The sequence below is a fragment of the Triticum aestivum genome, chromosome 7A (genome assembly GCF_018294505.1).
Source record: "Triticum aestivum cultivar Chinese Spring chromosome 7A, IWGSC CS RefSeq v2.1, whole genome shotgun sequence".
Taxonomy (NCBI): Eukaryota; Viridiplantae; Streptophyta; class Magnoliopsida; order Poales; family Poaceae; genus Triticum; species Triticum aestivum.
The window spans coordinates 923,775-942,483 of NC_057812.1; the positions used below are offsets into that span (position 1 = coordinate 923,775).

Here is an 18,709-nt window from a genome sequence, read left to right on the forward strand (position 1 = left end):
GTCCTTTCCGCTCCCGGTTGCTGCATCAAAGCGGACACCGCTATTTTGGTTGGTGCTCTTTTGATCTTGGGTCACTAGTAGAAAAGGGGGCTTTGGTCCAGGCCGGGTAAGCCCATTAGTCCCGGTTCAGTCCAGAACCGGGACCAATGGGTGCATTTATCCCGGTTCGTGCGGCTAAGGCATTAGTCCCGGTTCACCTGGGCCCTTTAGTCCCAGTTCGTGCCACGAACCTGGACTAAAGGGTGCGATGCCCATTAGTCCCGGTTGGTGGCACCAACCGGTACTAAAGGTTAGACCTTTAGTCCCGGTTGGTGCCACCAACCGGGACTAATGGGCTTTGAGGCATTAGTACCGGTTCATGGCACGAACCGGTACTAAAGGTCCCATTTTCAAACTCTCCCCCCCCCCCCCCCCGTGGACCACCTTTTCAGTTTTAGAAAAAACAAAAGAAAATGATGGAAATGTCAAAAAAAATAAGTTTCCCATGTGATATGTGGTCTAGTTGTTGGGAAAATTTACAAATATGAATTTTGACTTTATTTACAAAATCTCTCTGGAATTTGTAAAATGGGCATAACTTTTGCATACGAACTTGGATTAATAAGTTTTTTATATGAAAAATCATCTACTCGAAAAGTTACATCCGATGGAGACCGCCTATGGCCTGTTTGCAAATTTGTAGAATCCTCAAATTCCAAAAGGAAAAAAAGTTATGCTCAAATTTTAGTTTTTTTAAATTTTCATTAAATCTGGTCAAACTACTTATTCAAGAAGTATTAGTGTTACTAAATAATTATTCAAAGAATATTAGTGTTATTAAATAATTAGGTCAGTTTTTTTGAATTTTGGTCAAATCTGGTCAAACTGTGGTCAAACTGTGGACAAACTATGGTCAAACTACTTATTCAAGAAATATTAGTGTTACTAAAAAATTATTGTTTTTCAAAACAATAGTTTCAAACTCAAACAGTGAAATGTGTGACTTCATGCTCAAGCTAAACTCCTGAGGGTTAATAGGATTAACATCTTACTATTGTCAGGAAAACAACGAGTGCAGACTTGGAAACGAGGGAGAATAGAACCCGGAAGTTAAGCGTGCTCAGGCTGGGGGAGTGGGAGGATGGGTGACCGTCCGGGAAGTTAGAAGATTAGAGATTAGAGGTTAAAATAATTCAGAAATTTGAAAATAAAAAAATTCAAAAAAAATTAAAAAAAAATCAGAAAATTTCCTTTAGTACCGGTTGGTGTTACCAACCGGGACTAAAGGTGGACCGTCCACATGGAGGGCCTTTAGTCCCGGTTCTGGTTTGAATCGGGACTAAAGGGTCAGGGCATTAGTACCGACCATTTAGTCCCGGTTCCAGAACCGGGACTAAAGGCCCTTATGAACTGGGACTAAAGGCCCTTTTTCTACTAGTGGGTGATCGTGTAAAATGTATTCCCATTTATTTGGTATCCTTTGTATGTCAATACAATCAAAGATGGTCCCCCGGATAACAAGTACAACTCGTCACAAATAGTGTTGTCACCTCTAAGACGTGTTTCCAACCAACTGCTGAAAGTCCTAATGTGTTCACATGTAATCCAGTTGTCGCACTGCTCCGGGTGTTTGGAGCACAGACTGTTCTTGTGTTCATCGACATACGGGGTCACCAAGGTAGAGTTCTGTAGAACTGTGTAGTGTGCTTGAGACCAAGAATATCCGTCCCTGCATATTATTGAGTCACTTCCAAGAGTGCCTTTTCCAGTCAGTCTCCCCTCATACCGTGATTTAGGGAGACCTATCTTCTTAAGGCCAGGAATGAAGTCAACACAAAACCCGATAACATCCTCTATTTGATGGCCCATGGAGATGCTTCCTTCTGGCCTAGCGCGGTTACGGACATATTTCTTTAGGACTCCCATGAACCTCTCAAAGGGGAACATATTGTGTAGAAATACGGGCCCAGAATGACAATCTCGTCAACTAGATGAACTAGGATGTGCGTCATGATATTGAAGAAGGATGGTGGGAACACCAGCTCGAAACTGACAAGACATTGTGCCACATCACTCCTTAGCCTTGGTACGATTTCTGGATTGATCACCTTCTGAGAAATTGCATTGAGGAATGCACATAGCTTCACAATGGCTAATCGGACGTTTTCCGGTAGAAGCCCCCTCAATGCAACCGGAAGCAGTTGTGTCATAATCACGTGGCAGTCATGAGACTTTAGGTTCTTAAACTTTTTCTCTGGCATATTTATTATTCCCTTTATATTTGACGAGAAGCCAGTCGTGACCTTCATACTGAGCAAGCATTCAAAGAAGATTTCTTTCTCTTCTTTCTTAAGAGCGTAGCTGGCAGGACCTTTATACTGCTTCGGAGGCATGCCGTCTTTTTCGTGCAAACGTTGCAGGTCCTCCCGTGCCTCAGGTGTATCTTTTGTCTTCCCATACACGCCCAAGAAGCCTAGCAGGTTCACACAAAGGTTCTTCGTCACGTGCATCACGTCGATTGAAGGGCGGACCTCTAGGTCTTTCCAGTAGGGTAGGTCCCAAAATATAGATTTCTTCTTCCACATGGGTGCGTGTCCCTCAGTGTCATTTGGAACAGCTAGTCCGTCGGGACCCTTTCCAAATATTACGTGTAAATCATTGACCATAGCAAGTACGTGATCACCGGTACGCATGGCGGGCTTCTTCCGGTGATCTGCCTCTCCTTTGAAATGCTTGCCTTTCTATCGACATTGATGGTTGGTCGGAAGAAATCGACGATGGCCCAGCTACACATTCTTCCTGCATTTGTCCAGGTATATACTTTCGGTGTCATCTAAACAGTGCATGCATGTGTGGTATCCTTTGTTTGTCTGTCCTGAAAGGTTACTAAGAGCGGGCCAATCATTGATGGTCGCGAACAGCAACGCCTTTAGGTTAAATTCCTCCTGTCTGTGCTCATCCCACGTACATACACCGTTTCCATTCCACAGTTGTAAAAGTTCTTCAACTAATGACCTTAGGTACACATCAATGTCGTTGCCGGGTTGCTTAGGGCCTTGGATCAGAACTGGCATCATAATGAACTTCCGCTTCATGCACATCCAAGGAGGAAGGTTATACATACATAGAGTCACGGGCCAGGTGCTGTGATTGTTGCTCTGCTCCCCGAAAGGATTAATGCCATCCGCGCTTAAAGCAAACCATACGTTCCTTGGGTCCTTTGCAAACTCATCCCAGTACTTTCTCTCGATTTTTCTCCACTGCGACCCGTCAGCGCGTGCTCTCAACTTCCCGTCTTTCTTACGGTCCTCACTGTGCCATCGCATCAACTTGGCATGCTCTTCGTTTCTGAACAGACGTTTCAACCGTGGTATTATAGGTGCATACCACATCACCTTCGTAGGAACCCTCTTCCTGGGGGGCTCGCCGTCAACATCACCAGGGTCATCTCGTCAGATCTTATATCGCAATGCACCACATACCGGGCATGCGTTCAGATCCTTGTATGCACCGCGATAGAGGATGCAGTCATTAGGGCATGCATGTATCTTCTCCACCTCCAATCCTAGAGGGCATACGACCTTCTTTGCTGTGTATGTACTGTCGGGCAATTTGTTATCCTTTGGAAGCTTCTTCTTCAATATTTTCAGTAGCTTCTCAAATCCTTTGTCAGCCATAGCATTCTCTGCCTTCCACTGCAGCAATTCCAGTACGGTACCGAGCTTTGTGTTGCCATCTTTGCAATTGGGGTACAACCCTTTTTTGTGATCCTCTAACATGCGATCAAACTTCAGCTTCTCCTTTTGACTTTCACATTGCGTCCTTGCATCGACAATGACCCAGCGGAGATCATTATCATCGGGCACATCGTCTGGTTCCTCTTGATCTTCAGCAGCTTCACCCGTTGCAGCATCATTGGGCACATCGTCTCGTTCCTCTTGATCTTCACCAGCTCCCCCCGTTGCAGCAGCATCGTATTCAGGGGGCACATAGTTGTCATCGTACTCTTCTTCTTCGCCGTCTTCCATCATAACCCCTATTTCTCCGTGCCTCGTCCAAACATTATAGTGTGGCATGAAACCCTTGTAAAGCAGGTGGGAGTGAAGGATTTTCTGGTTAGATTAAGACCACGTATTCCCACATTCAGTGCATGGACAACACATAAAACCATTCTGCTTGTTTGCCTCAGCCGCATCGAGTAACTCATGCATGCCCTTAATGTACTCGGAGGTGTGTCTGTCACCGTACATCCATTGCCAGTTCATCTGCGTGCATTATATATAATTAAGTGTCCAAATTAATAGAAGTTCATCATCACATTAAAACCAAAGTACATACATAGTTCTCATCTAACAACATATAGCTCTCTAGAGCATCTAATTAATTAAACTATACATTGAAACTATGTAAAACATTTCAATGTGAAAACAAATGCGATCATAATCGCAACCAAGGTAACAATTGATCCAACGGCATAATGATACCAAGCCTCGGTATGAATGGCATATTTTCTAATCTTCAAGCGCATTGCATCCATCTTGATCTTGTGATCATCGACGACATCCGCAACATGCAACTCTAATATCATCTTCTCCTCCTCATTTTTTTTATTTTTTCCTTCAACAAATTGTTTTCTTCTTCAACTAAATTTAACCTCTCGACAATAGGGTCGGTTGGAATTTCCGATTCACATACATCCTACATAAATAAAATCTATGTCACGTTGGTCGGCATAATTTTCATAAACAATAAATGAACCAATAGTTATAAAGATAATATATATACCATATCCGAATCATAGACAGGGCGAGGGCCGACGGGGGCGGATACCAAAACCATCGCACTATATAAGATGCAATAATAAAAGTAAGAAAATAATACAAGTATCTATGTAAACATACAAGTAAGAATATTTTTTCCTTTCAGAAAGAAGATAAGAACAAGAGGCTCACCACGGTGGTGCCGGCGATGAGCTCGGCGCAGGTGATCGACGGCGGTGAAGACGGGGACGGGGCATGACGGACCGCTAAACCTAGACAAATATTAAGGAAAATGGAGCTTGGAGGTCGAGCTTGGAGAGGAGAAAGCTTAAGTAGTGTGGCTCGGGCATTCCGTCGAACACCTTGTGTGCATAGGAGGTGAGCTAGAGCACCACCAAGCCCTCTCCCCCTCAGCCAGAAAAAACAGAGCAGTGTGCTCTGCTCTTACGCGAGGGGCTATATATAGGCACCTCATTGGTACCGGTTGGTGGCATGAACCGGGACTAAAGGGGAGCCTTTGGTCCCGGTTCAAGCCACCAACCGGGACCAATGGTGGTGGGCCAGGAGCGAGGCCCATTGGTCCTGGTTCGTCCCACCAACCGGGACCAAAAGGTCCAGACGAACCGGGACCAATGGCCCACGTGGCCCGGCCGGCCCCCTGGGCTCACGAACCGGGTCCAATGCCCCCATTGGTCCCGGTTCTGGACTGAACCGGGACTAACGGGCTGACCCGGCCTGGACCTTTGCCCCCTTTTCTACTAGTGCTTGTCGGGCGGCCAGACATGCCCTCCACAGCGTGCGCGCTAGCACGGTAGTGGCCGTCATGCGCGGCAGTTCAAGCGTGCTGCATTGTCGTCAGCCGCCATGCACAGCCTCCCTGCGCAGCGCTGCCAGCGCGCGCTCCACCGTGGATGTCGGTGTCATCCTTCTTGCGTCACACATGGCTGTTGTACATGAACAATGGATCTGAGGATGAATGCCTCGGCGGCCGACTGCTTGGGAACGGGCTCGCAGAACGGCCAGTGCAACTGCCCCTTCCAGGCTTCGCCGGTGAGCCCGTGGACTCCGGTGGCCGGCGGTGGGGAGGGGAATCCCGGTGCCTTTGCTCCGGTTAGTAGTTTAGGTTAGGGTTTTCTAGTCCTCGCAGGTGCGGCACTCGGGTGGATGATTAGGCTTTTTTATCGACTTTGTCTTCCAGGCTAAAATCCTCCTCGAGTTCGTTCACTTGGATGTAGTCATTTGAGCCCCACTTGGAAAAAACTGGTTACCAGATGCTTCTAGACTTGGTCCAAATGGTTTGTCCCAATAACCATTTGAAAACCTCCATGTGGTCATTCTTATTCTCCGAGGCCACGAGCCAGTCCATCCCACATTTTCGAATTTCGCCTCATCAAATTTCTTTCTTCCGAGCCTGAGGGCACCCGCCCTCGAGAATATCCCCGCCCCCCGTTTGATCCGTGCATCGCGATACTCCTGAGCCAGGAGGAGAGGGAAGGGAAATGAAATGAAATCTCGAGAGTGCCCCTGAACCGACCGACCCATGCTCCCCACCCTTTTTTGCTTATAGCCCCCGCCCGGGGTCTATCCCCCCGACAGTCGACTTGCAACTGGGATAAAAACTATGATTCTAGTTGTGATTTAAGCATGGACTTGCAATTAGGATGAAAGACAGAAACACAGGCCCAATTACGAGTCAATGGTGGGCTTACAACTGGATAAAACAAACTAAGTACCTAGTTGCAAGTCGAGGGTGAACTTATAACTGAGACAAGTATATAAAACAGTGATACGAGTTGCGAGTCGAGGGTGGACTTGAACTGAGATTATGAAAAAAAACACATCCCAATTTCGAATCGATGGTGGACTTTCTACTAGGACAACAACAACAAACTATGGTCGGGACTTGCAACAAACTATGATTGTGAGTCCATAGTGGACTTGCAACTGGGACAAAAAAATGTCGGGGCCCAACTGTGAGTCAAGGATGGACTTATAACTAGAAGAAAAAACCACCCCACTTGCGAGTTGAGGGTGGACTTGCAACTAGGAAAAAAAGTGTTGGGCCCCAGTTACGAGTCAAGGGTTGACTTGCAACTGGGACAAAAAAGGTTGGGCCCAGTTGCGGGTCGACGCTAGACTTGCAACTGGGAAAAACAAAGCTTATCCCAGTTATGAGTCGAAGTTGGGACTATCAACTATAAAAAAAGGTCGGGCTCCAGTTGTGAGGTTATGGACTCGCCACCGGGACAAAAAATGTCGCTCTCTAGTTGCGAGTCGATGGTGGATTTGCAATTGGAACTAAAAAAGATTAGACTTCAGTTGTGTGCCTTGCTAGCTAGGTCATGCTCATGCTCATGCAGCATACTGATTTCTGTCCGAATATTTTTCTTGGATGCGCGCATCTAGAACTCAGAGCCGACCTTGTTGTCTTTCTGTCGGCTTTGGGTTGGCACGTTTCCCCCCCCCTTGTATTTTTCATTTTTTCGGTTGTGTGACATCAGGCCCCCTAAAATCTAAGGGTTCCACCACCAAAGAGTTGTACCATTACTAGCACCGATGCATCTAACACCCAAGAAGAAGAAGATTAAGATGGTCTTATCCATGACGAGGTGAACGTGCACAGTGCACGAGCAAGGTTTTACGGATTCAACGGGCTGTGATTATGTGGCAGTTTTTGGTTCGAGGTTAGAAGGGAGGCGGGGCCAACCCCCATGAAAAGGGGGGAGGGTTGAGATTAATTAGCACTGAGTACCGTGTGGAAGGCCCGTAATCTTCCGCGCGTCTAGGATTTTCCTCCACAGAGAGAATGTCAAAAGGAGAATAACCCGTGGCCTCTGCATTGATTGAACATGCACACAACCGTCTTTATTAGTAATAAATTATTCAAAAGATACATGTGTTATAGAGGACTAGATACCTTGAAGTATGCGCCAAGTCTTCGGGAGCCTTCCTTCTATGCATCATGGGCCTTCTCAACACGACCCCTTAGTGAACCGCCACGGGGTCCTCTACCCGGTCCACCTGGCTCAAAGTTGACATGATGAGTGACCCCTTATCCCGCTCGGGTGTTGAGGTTGAGTGTCATGTGGTGGCCAACATTGTAACTGAGACATGTTAGTTGCGTCATCTTCAGGTGAGCTTCAAGTCCCCATTCCCAAGGCTATGGTGGTTTTACGTGACAATGTTTCGGGAACCTACCTCGCTGCTAACCCGGTGCAATATAAGGGCATCAAACACATTGCGTTGGATGATCACTTTGTGCGCAAGAAAATTCAGTTGGATGTGCTGCATGTACTTCATGTACCCACACCCCCAGTGGTTCGCTGACATTATGACAAACAGGTTGCCAACTGCTGCATTTCAAGAGTTCCGTTCCAGTCTTTGCATCGCCGACGCAAACGCTCAAATTGCGGCGGGGTGTTGAAGACGACATATCTTTGTATATCTTCCAAAATTGATCTCTCTCCTATCTCTAGCGATGTACTCCCTCTGTAAACTAATATAAGAGCGTTTAGATCACTACTTTAGTATTCTAAACGCTCTTATATTAGTTTACAGAGGGAGTATATTTTAACTTCTAGAGATTTGATAAGATTAGTTGGCTTGTCACCCACGACACCTCTTGTAAACATTGTACACAACTCCAATGAATACAATTGAGTTCATCCAGTATCTTCTATAATATAGCTAGCTCGGCCTCGGGCGTGGGCAAGGGCTCAGCCGCGTTTGTTGTGGTGCACGCCACCCGCGGTGAATCACCCTCACACCGAGCGCCGGCCACTGCCTCGACGGAGGGCAAGCGCCGGCGACCAGAGACAAGGTGTGTGGCGACAGGCAATGACCCAATATTAATCTAGATTTTAGTTTGAGGGTGTTTTATGAAAAACATAAGGGATGTATACTATCGGGACACATGTCATGGTGTAAAAATGTCTAAAAACATTTGCGGGGAGCTGTATATCGATTGTGCGGTAAGATATTACAAGGGGTATACATATTTTGCAAGGACCCTTTGGCAGAATTCAAGGTCTCGTTTTTCCAAAACAGGTTTGGATCGACCAGCATACCCTCCTTGATTATTCCGCGAGTTCCGAAGCGCCGCCGCCGGCGGATCGATTTTCCTTAGCCAGATCGACGATCTCCTCTTTCTCCATCTACAGATCGACGATCGTCCAGGTACCCACAATGTAGCACCCAGATCGACGATCTTCCTCTCCACATCCCGTTTGCAGATCCATGATTTCTTCTCCCCATCCCACCACTCCAGATTCAGCTCCATGGTGCGGAACACCAAGCCGAGGCTGCTGGATGACCATCCCGGGGCGACGGCGGCCAGCCTCTTCACTGACGACCTCATCCTGGAGATCCTGTCTCGCCTCCCGGTCAGGTCCGTCCACCGCTTCAAGTGCGTCTCCGTGCCATGGCGCGACCTCATCGCCGACCCCGCCAACCGCAACAAGCTGCCCCAAACCCTCGCTGGCTTCCTCTACATGACTGTGGGCAACAGCTGGCGTGGCGCCGTGGCCACCACTTCGCCAGCGTCTCCGGCCACGGTGCAGCAGCCCTGTTCGACCCCTCCCTCCCTTACCTGCACGACCATGACAAGGACGAGGGCATCATCCAGGTGAACGCCTGCAATGGCCTCCTTCTCTACCGCCGCTCCAGGAAAAACAACAACATGACCCCCTTGATGAAAGAGGATGATTTCTGTTTTGTCGTGTGCAATCCCATCACCCGGAGCTGGGTGGAGCTGCCCCCAAAGCCGCGGCAGGCCAACATACATAGCTGTACCACAGGTCTGGCTTTCAATCCGGCCGCATTATCCCATTTCCACGTTCTTCACTTTGAGCAGACCTTTCAGGAACCTTACATCACAGGAGTGAACATCTACTTGTCGCAGACCAGAGCCTGGACTCATAGGGATAGTGATATGGCTGAGAAAGTTAAGCTATTCTTTCAGAGTAGATGCACCTTTGTTGGCGGCATGCTCTACCTGATGGGCGGCCTTATACGCAACGATGGTCATCAACGACATGGAGGGCAAAGTGTGGAAGACCATCAGTCTACCATACGGCCGGAGATTTGGTACGATTGGATCGTCGCAGGGGTGCTTACACTACGCCATGGCTTCCTACGACGATAACAACCAAATCTCTCGGTTACAACTCTGGTGCCTTCAGAATTGGCTGCGCTTCATCATTGTGACTGCAATCTGACCGCAGAGCTTGACGATTCTTAGGCTATTAGCTGTGGCCACGCAGTTCTCTTGTACTATAGTCTTGAGCTTGGCCACAAATTCCCCTTCTCCTGGGGCAACCTTTCGAGCCACATCGTCAAAATCCTCTGCATTGATCATCAGCTTATCAAATATCACCGAAGTAAGGGATAACAATGCTTCCTTCAATTCCATCATAGCAGTCTGTGTCTCATGTTGCTCAGATGGATTGACTTGGCCATTAGGTTCCACATGTTGATTTTCTTCGTCATCTTGAAGCGGATTTTTCTCAATATCTCCTGATGCTTCGGATACCTGCCTTTCCGGTGCTTCAGATGGCGGCTTCTTTTTACTGGTTAAAACTTCTGCCAGCACCTGCAACAACAAGGTGAGTTAAACTTCATATCACTTCACCCATGATAATGGTAAAGGTTTGAAATCTAGAATTATCCGATTAATATGTTTCAATGTATGATTTTAGTATTTAGGCTTACACGTGCTAATCCTCATGTGCCTGAAACTTTCATAAATATCACACACTTAAAATTGCATATTAGTGAGCCTAAAATCGAAGCCTTAAAAATGCACAAATACAAAAATATATATACCGGAGACGTGCAAAATTTTGGAACAGCATGTTTTTTTTCTGTATGTTATGCATGGATTGACGTGAGATGAGGATGGTTTGATGTTTATCCAAAGGCTTAGAAGGTGATTCAAATGAAAAAAACAATCAGGAAACATTAGAAATATAACACAATATTGTATTCTTTTAACTGGCTAGTGACAGTATTGTGTTGCTTCAGATGTTAGAGTTACATAAACAGATGTTACCTTTGGCAGCAAGTTGTTCTTCACATGATTCTCGTCCATTGTATGTAGAGTACAAAAATTCTCCAAGATCTCAGCAGCTATTGTTCTGTACATGGCCTTGTTCTTAGCATCAAGTATTTCAGTGACTTGATCAACAATGTGATTGTATTCGCTCATTATAAACACCACCGAGATAGTTCGTATCTTGAATAGTAATGCCACTAGTGTTTTCCCAGCCGTAACCCTAAGGTCTTCCTGCGGCTGCTGGTTGATCAGCTTTTCTTTTGTTTCCATGGCGAGGTTATCAGACGACGTAACCCTAAGATCTTGAGACTGACTTTTCTGCTCTCGGAGGTCGGTACACCCTACTATCTCGTCCGTTCTTTGTTCTTGTCTTGCCTCGCGATCTGTACCCTGGTCTGCCATCTTGTTTTGATTTGTAGGTCTACATGTAGTAACAGAAGCATCTGTGGCAGCACGTTCGCACATCCGGGATACATATTGTTTGGCATAAAATTTTCTCTTCACGTGCAAACAGTGCTCTGCCATTCTGCCAACTTTGTGGCATCTTTTACCTATTAGTCACGGTAAACTACAGGTAGCAAACTTATCTACACGTCCATAAAAACTAGTAGTACTAGTTGGGATTACTGAGCAGTAAGGGGGTGTTTTACCAAACGGGATTAGAAAAATCCCTTTTAGAGACTTTTTTACTAACGGGAGGAATTTTTTAGGGACTAAGCTAGGCATCTGGGACTAAATAAAGAAAACTTTTAAGGAGAGTCTTTTTGAGATTTTTTCAACAGTGCCCCTCCATGCACCCATTGACCCGCCATCCTATGATGTTGTTTAATTTTTTTTTATATACTAAGGGCCACATGGTCATTGAATAACCTCTAGAAAGGGACTAAGGACTTTTTAGTCTCTAAAAACAAACAAGAAAGAATTTTTTAGGAATTAAGGACTTTTTAGTTGGGACTAGAAAAAGTTATAAAGAACCTAACACCACCTAAAGATGCACGAACAAGGATAATAGATACAATTATCAGTTAAAATAATGGCGCCGCTCAGACTCCTCTGACATCAACTATTCACATGCGTACAGTGCCCTGCCACCCACAGCTGCTACGGGAGGATGCACTCGGGCAGTCGCTGCGTGCCAAAAAGGAAAACAGTAGCCATGTGACTACAGCGACATGACCTATCGACCCTGTCCATACAGGCTACGACCTAGTGCGAAGTGACTACTAGTGCTTATACTTACAGCTTGCACCGGTACTAAATGAGTTAAACAGGCTGCCACAGCTGACTAATGCTGCAAATCGTCTTATTCATGTCAAACTATAGCACGGATCTCCATGGGATTCAATGGCCTGATAACGGGGTGTCTAGAGTCCCGGGAGCTACCACAACTTTCCCACTTCCCTTGTGAAAGCACAATACCATTTGGCACAACTTTTATCTCAATCCTGAGAGAGAAATGGAGAATACCCAAATTTGTGAGAGCAAACTCCTTATGCAAATCCTCGAGAAGGGCCTCAACTGCTTTAGATGATGAATTTGTAACAACAATATCATCAACATAAATGAGCATAAAGATAGTAATTCCATGACGATGGTAAAAGAACAATGATGATTCACCCTTAGAGGGAAGGAAACCTAGTGACTGCAATTTTAATGACAGGCGTGAGTACCAGGCTCTAGGTGCTTGTTTCAGTCCATACACTGCCTTATCAAGCTTGCAAACATGACATGGAAATTTTAAGTTTTCGTACCCAGGAGGTTGTCTCATAAACATTTCCTCTTCTAGAAAACCATACAAGAACGCGTTCTTTACATCTAGCTGATGAATGCACCCGTTTCTAGACAGTGCAACTGAAAGGATTAACCGAATAGTAGCAGCCTTCACTACAGGACTAAATGTGTCCTCGTAATCAATTCCATACCTTTGCTTGAACCCTTTGGCTACTAGACGTGCCTTCTACCTGTCAACAGTACCATCAAATTTTCTTTTTTACTTTGTAGACCCATCTACTGTCAATGATGTTCCTCCCTCTAGTTGGTGGAACGAGATGCCAAGTTTTGTTTTTCATAAGTGCAGCAAACTCCTCATCCATGGCCTCCTTCCACCACGGTTCACCAAGGGCTTCACTCACACTTTGCGGTTCACCTGTGGCACAAAAGGAACCCCAACGCACACAACCATCATTGTGAAGTTTGGGCTTAATGATACCACTCTGCGATATGGTGCGGGAGCGTGCAGGAGGCGGCGAAGCCGGACGAGAAAGTTGTTGTTGAAGCCGGTTTGAAGTAGTTGACACATCGGATCCAGCAGGCGTAGAAGATCCGCTGGGGTGCAACTCCTATAGAGATATGCCGGCGCGGCCTGCCTCCTCTACCACGCTTCCAGTTGGCGCATCCGGAGACGCGTCGGAGGACGTGACCCCGCTTGGGCCACGCGCAGAGGGCCCAACTGCACCCTCTTGTGGCGGCGTCCGACCAAGGCCTCGTGCGAGGGACCCGCCTAGCCCGACCGCGGGAGCAGCCCGCTGAGCCGATGCGTCCAGCGCCCGACCATACCCACGTGTAGGTGGCCCACCTGACCCCATCGTGAGGTCGTTCAGTGAACCAGAGGCAGGCGCGGATCCCGCAGCTGATCCGCCTGCACCTGACGCGCCTGACGCGGTAGATCCCGAGGAGATCCTCCCGCCCGAATCCACACGTGGATTGGAGTCAGGATCATCTGTGGCCGCTCCTGTAGTACTGGTTTGTGTCACGAACCGGTACTAAAGGGGTGGTGGCAGTTTGGCGCCAGGCCGGGGCCCCATGAGCCCCTTTAGTCCTGGTTCGTGGCGCAAACCGGTACTAAAGGGCTAACCTTCAGTACCTGTTCGTGTCACGAACCGGGACTAAAGGGGTCTGATCTATAGTCCCGGTTGGAGACACAAACCGGGACTATAGGGCAATTTTCAAACGCCCCCCCTGTGTATCGCCATTTCAGTTTTGAAAAAAGAATGATAAAAAATTCAAAAAATAAAATTCTTTGAGATGTAGTTATATTACTACATCTACTAGTTAGGAAAATTAAAAAACTTAAATTTGAACATGTTTTGCAAAACAAGTATTATGAAAAAGTAAAACGGCTATAAATTTTGCATATGATGTTGAAAAAACGTATAATATATCAAAATGTTCAGCACGAAAATCCGCATCCGATTTTAAGAGCCTACGGCCTATTTGCAATTTTTTAGAATCCTCAAATTCTAAAAGCAAAGAAAGATATGCTCAAATTTCAATTTTTTGAATTTTGGCCAAACTGTGGTCAAACTACTTATTCAAGAAATATTACTGTTACTAAATAATTATTCAAGAATATTAGTGTTACTAAATAATTATTCCAGTTTTTTGAATTTGGGTCAAATCTGGTCAAACTATGGTCAAACTACCTATTCAAGAAATATTAGTGTTTAGTAAATAATTACTGTTTTTTAGAATAATAGTTTCAAATTCAAACGGTGAAACGTGTGACCTAATTCTCAAGCTAAACTCCTGAGCGTTAATAGGATTGACAGCTTACATTTGTCATGAAAACAACAAGTGCAGACTTGGAAAGTAGGGGGAATAGAACTCTGAAGTTAAGCGTCCTTAGGCTGGGAAAGTGAGAGGATGGGTGATCGGCCGGGAAGTTAGACGATTTGAAATGAGTGATCCACACTTGAGCAGTTAAGAGGGGTGATTAGAGACTAAATCATCAAATAATTCAAAAAATTAAAAATAAAAAAAATCATTTTTTTCAAAATTTTCAAAAAAAAACCCTCTAGTACCGGTTGGTGTTACCAACCGGTACTAAAGGTCCCCCATACCACGGCGCGAGCTCACGCCACGTGTTGGGCCTTTAGTGGCGGTTCGTGCCGAACCGGTACTAAAGGAGGGAGGGGGGCTTTAGTCTCCACCCTTTAGTGTCGATTGCAGAACCGGCACTAAAGGCCCTTACGAACCGGTAATAAAGCTTCGTTTTCTACTAGTGTTCTCGCAGGTGAGCTTCTAGGTTATGGTGTGTCCAAGAGAAGCAATGGAGGGTGCGGCCATGGCTACGACAGAGGAGGAGCTTGACATAGCTAGATGAGATGAAAAGAAAGGGCTCTGTATACCATATAAAAACTAGGTTAAGCGTATGCCTCGAGGCAGGGACACGTGCGTGTTAAATAGGCACAAGGCCAAAGAGATTACAGAGAGAGGAGGTTAGGATCGATCTCATCTATCTACAGGATAACTACAATGTCAAGAGAGATCGATCTTACCTGGCTAACAACCACAACAGCTACACACACGCCTATAACGTGATACACACGGTTTATACAACTGCTGTGTATATACATATAGAATACGATGTTTAACAAACCCATCTCAGGCGGTCGCCGACGGTGGGTGGCTCAAATCAATCGGCGCTCCGATACGGTGTTGATCCCGGGAGTGGGTGTCTCTCCGGATGTGGAGTCTTAGGGTTGAGAATATGATACAACGAGTCTGTCATGTGGGTGCTCACATGATTGCAGAGGCTGTCATGTGGCCACTTGTTTTTGTATTGCTTAAAATAATTACGAGTTGTTTGTTTGTTATCTCTTCAATATATGAAGCTGCTGCCGGCCGTTTTAGATTACAAAATGATAATAGGACAAGGGCGTCATAACTGTTGAAACACTTATTTTAGAACGGAGGGAGTACAAAATTAGAAGTTGGGTACGTAGACACCGTAGCTTGTATCAAGTCTTTTTTCTTTACATAGATTTATTTATATCATACCGATAAGATCAACTTGTGTCATATAGCATTGGATTCGTATTTCAAAGGATTTTTAGTGGTATAATTTTCATGGTACATAGCTCAAATTTTTGCTGACAAAATTGATAATTAAAAGTTAGACTCAAATAAGAGGGTCCCTTGTTGACTCGTTCATATTGTGTTATCTTACCATGCAATTGCCATAGATTTTGTAGAGTATCGGCCAAGAGAAGACTTTGGTGATGTGACTAGTGGATGGAACGACATCATGTCACGGCAACCAACTACACAAACTGTATAATTTTTTAAGGTGCAATTTGTGACAGGAGAGCTACCGCTGCTTGCAATTATAAGCTCGGTATGGCGGACACGCAAACCTCTCGTAACCATCCAGACAGCGTGGTTTGGACTGCAGAAGCCATCCAATACGGTCCTGTATCGGTCCGCGGCGCGGTCTGGAGACATATGTGGGGGAGCTTTGCGGGAGTTCAGAACGCTACTTCGCCCAATTCTGACCGCCCTGGCCCATTAAAAACCCTCCCCCTTTTGCGCGCGTCCCCCCTTCGACGCCAGCTCCCCGCATTCATGCCGTTGTGGAGCGGCCGCTCCCCATTGAAGAGCGGACGCGACCTCCCACTGGCGCTGATATTGAAGCGGCTCGTCAGCCGAGGGCGCCGCCCGTGCCTGTTCAATGCCAGAGACTCGTGACTGGATGAGATGGGATGGATATCTACAACGCCAGTTCCTCGTCCTTCTGTATGTCGCCATTAAGCAGGCTGACCGGCCGAGAAATCAACTCCGATGTCTCGCATTGAAGTCTGGCTTCACCGGAATCTGCTATTTAAGGGCGGCCACACCTGGCTATCTCCACAGCACAACACATCAGCTCCACATTCTCCTCCCTTGCACCACATCCACCATGACTGCAGACGGTGAAGCCTTGTGGGACAGACTTTCCCCGGAGATGAAGCAGGGGGTGGCCGCCCTTGCCGACGCCTGGTAGAACCGCCTTGCCAGGCAGATCGAGGCCGGCTTGCTGGCCATCTCCCTCGAGGTCTACGACGACGACGAGGACGACACCACGATGAAGAAGGGCTCCGATGACAACACCCCAGCTCCCGCGCCTCCTGTGCACTCCGGCTACACCATGGCACAGGCGCACTACAACGCCGCCATGGCAGAGGGGAAGCCTCTGCCGGCGTGTACGTCGGTGTTAGAGCGGGCGCTGGAGCAACATAGGCTCGCGTTGAGTCAGATTGACGGCGATCGCGCGAGCCAGGGCCCTCGTGGCGATGGCCGTGATGAACCCAAACTTCCTCGCAGAGCAGCATGTCATCTACGATGCCATCCGCGCTCAAGACACGGCTCGCCAGGAAGCGGCCTCCACGAAAGCGCAATTGTAGGTGAACACGGAGGAGAACAACGCAGTACGCGCCGCCGACGAACCATCAGGCGACCCAGTGGGACGTTGATAGCCATGGCGCCACCATTTTCTCGTGGACCTCATGTCCACCGGAGATTACTCCGAGAATGAGTAGGCCACGGGAGGCGGCATGGTGGCCACTTCTATTACAAATCGGATGATTTCTTCAACAGTGAACTTGTCAGAGGCACAAACCCATAAGACCAACTCAAAATGACGCTTCATGCCGATCCCCCCCCCCCCCCCCCCCGCCATGTGATTTTACCGATGCCCCCATGTGTTGAGCAAGTGTGGTCTTACCGATCCCCCCCATGCCATTTATAGGGAGCACCATGACATTTTCATTATTACTGTTATCGTGTGGAGTAAATTGCAAAAAACCACCCCAATTATGCAAATGTCATCAAGCACCCACCAAAATGCATGTTTTCTGGTGTTTTTTTTTCTGAAGCATTGAAAACTTTGACCCAATTGTGGTGGTTTTTTGCAATTTACTCTATCGTGTGAGTGGCCGAGCAATATCTTCACCACTTGCTCCTTAGCGGACCGGAGTCTGGACTCATAGGGATAGTGAGATGGTTGAGAAAGCTAAGCTATTCTTTCGGAGTAGATGCATCTTTGTTGGCGGCATGCTCTACCTGATGGGCAGCCTTAAACGCAATGACAGTCATCATCTGTTGCTGGGGGTGGACATGGAGGGCAAAGTGTGGAAAACCATTAGTCTGCCATACGGTTGGATCGTCGCAGGGGTGCTTACACTAGGCTGTAGCTTATTTCGATAATAACAACCAAATCTCTCGGTTAGAACTCTGGTGTCTTGAGGATTGCCATAGTAAAGAATTGGTCCTGAAGCATACTGCCAGCTTCAATAAACTTATGAGCATGACAGGGCAGGCGTACATGGCGGTTGAGATCCATCCAGATTGCGACACCATTTTCTTGTTCTCATGTGGAGGTGATACCTTGGTAGCATATGATATGCGACATCAGAAAGTTGGATATATCCTTAATCTTGAGAAGAGCAACACACGACGTCTTCTACCCTATGTTCCTCTGTTCTCAGAGTCATTAGCAGACGCAAATGGACAGTAGTTCTTTTACCTTGAAACCACCTTTGTGCTTCCTTCAAGAATCGGCTCTTCCGTCAACATATTCATGTCTTTTAAAAAAACATATTCATGTCAGGTCAGAGGAGAAGCAATGGGGTGTTCCCAGTTATGGGCTTAACACAATTTGCATGTAAAGTGTGCTTCTGCCAGGATTTGCATGCCGGTTCACTGTTTGGTGTCAAATTGGTCTTGAGTCTCGACAGTAATAAGACGACTGTATTGTGTTTGGCAGCATTCATCCTGGACCTCTAGCTGCATATATATGCTCTGTGTCTAGGGCGCGCGGAGCCTGGCCGAGTTCGAGCGCTTGTACGGGTTGCGGAGGGCCCTGGCGTGTGGTGTTGGGGACTGGCTAGGCCTCGCCCCAGATCTGGTGTAGACAGGGCCATGGTGGGCCTTGGTGGCTGCTTGGGGCGTCGGCCATGGTTGCGCGCTGCCTGACCATTCAGCGGCGGCGGGACACGCATGTACTGGTCTGTACTGGATCTGGGCATGCAGCGTGAGCTGTGTCAACGTCACGGGCTACGGCGTCACGATGTGGTCCAACCTCCAGGTGGTCCAGATTCGTCGACAGCGTGGCTAGTATGCGAGCTGGTGATCCAGTTTGTGACGAGATCGGGGTGGCACG

General features: G+C 47.0%; 1 pseudogene; it reads left to right on the forward strand.

Moving 5' to 3' along the window:
• Positions 1 to 9,013: 9,013 nt before the first annotated feature.
• LOC123147416 (F-box protein At2g23160-like) lies at positions 9,014 to 18,064 on the forward strand (annotated as a pseudogene).
• The last annotated feature ends 645 nt before the right edge of the window (positions 18,065 to 18,709 follow it).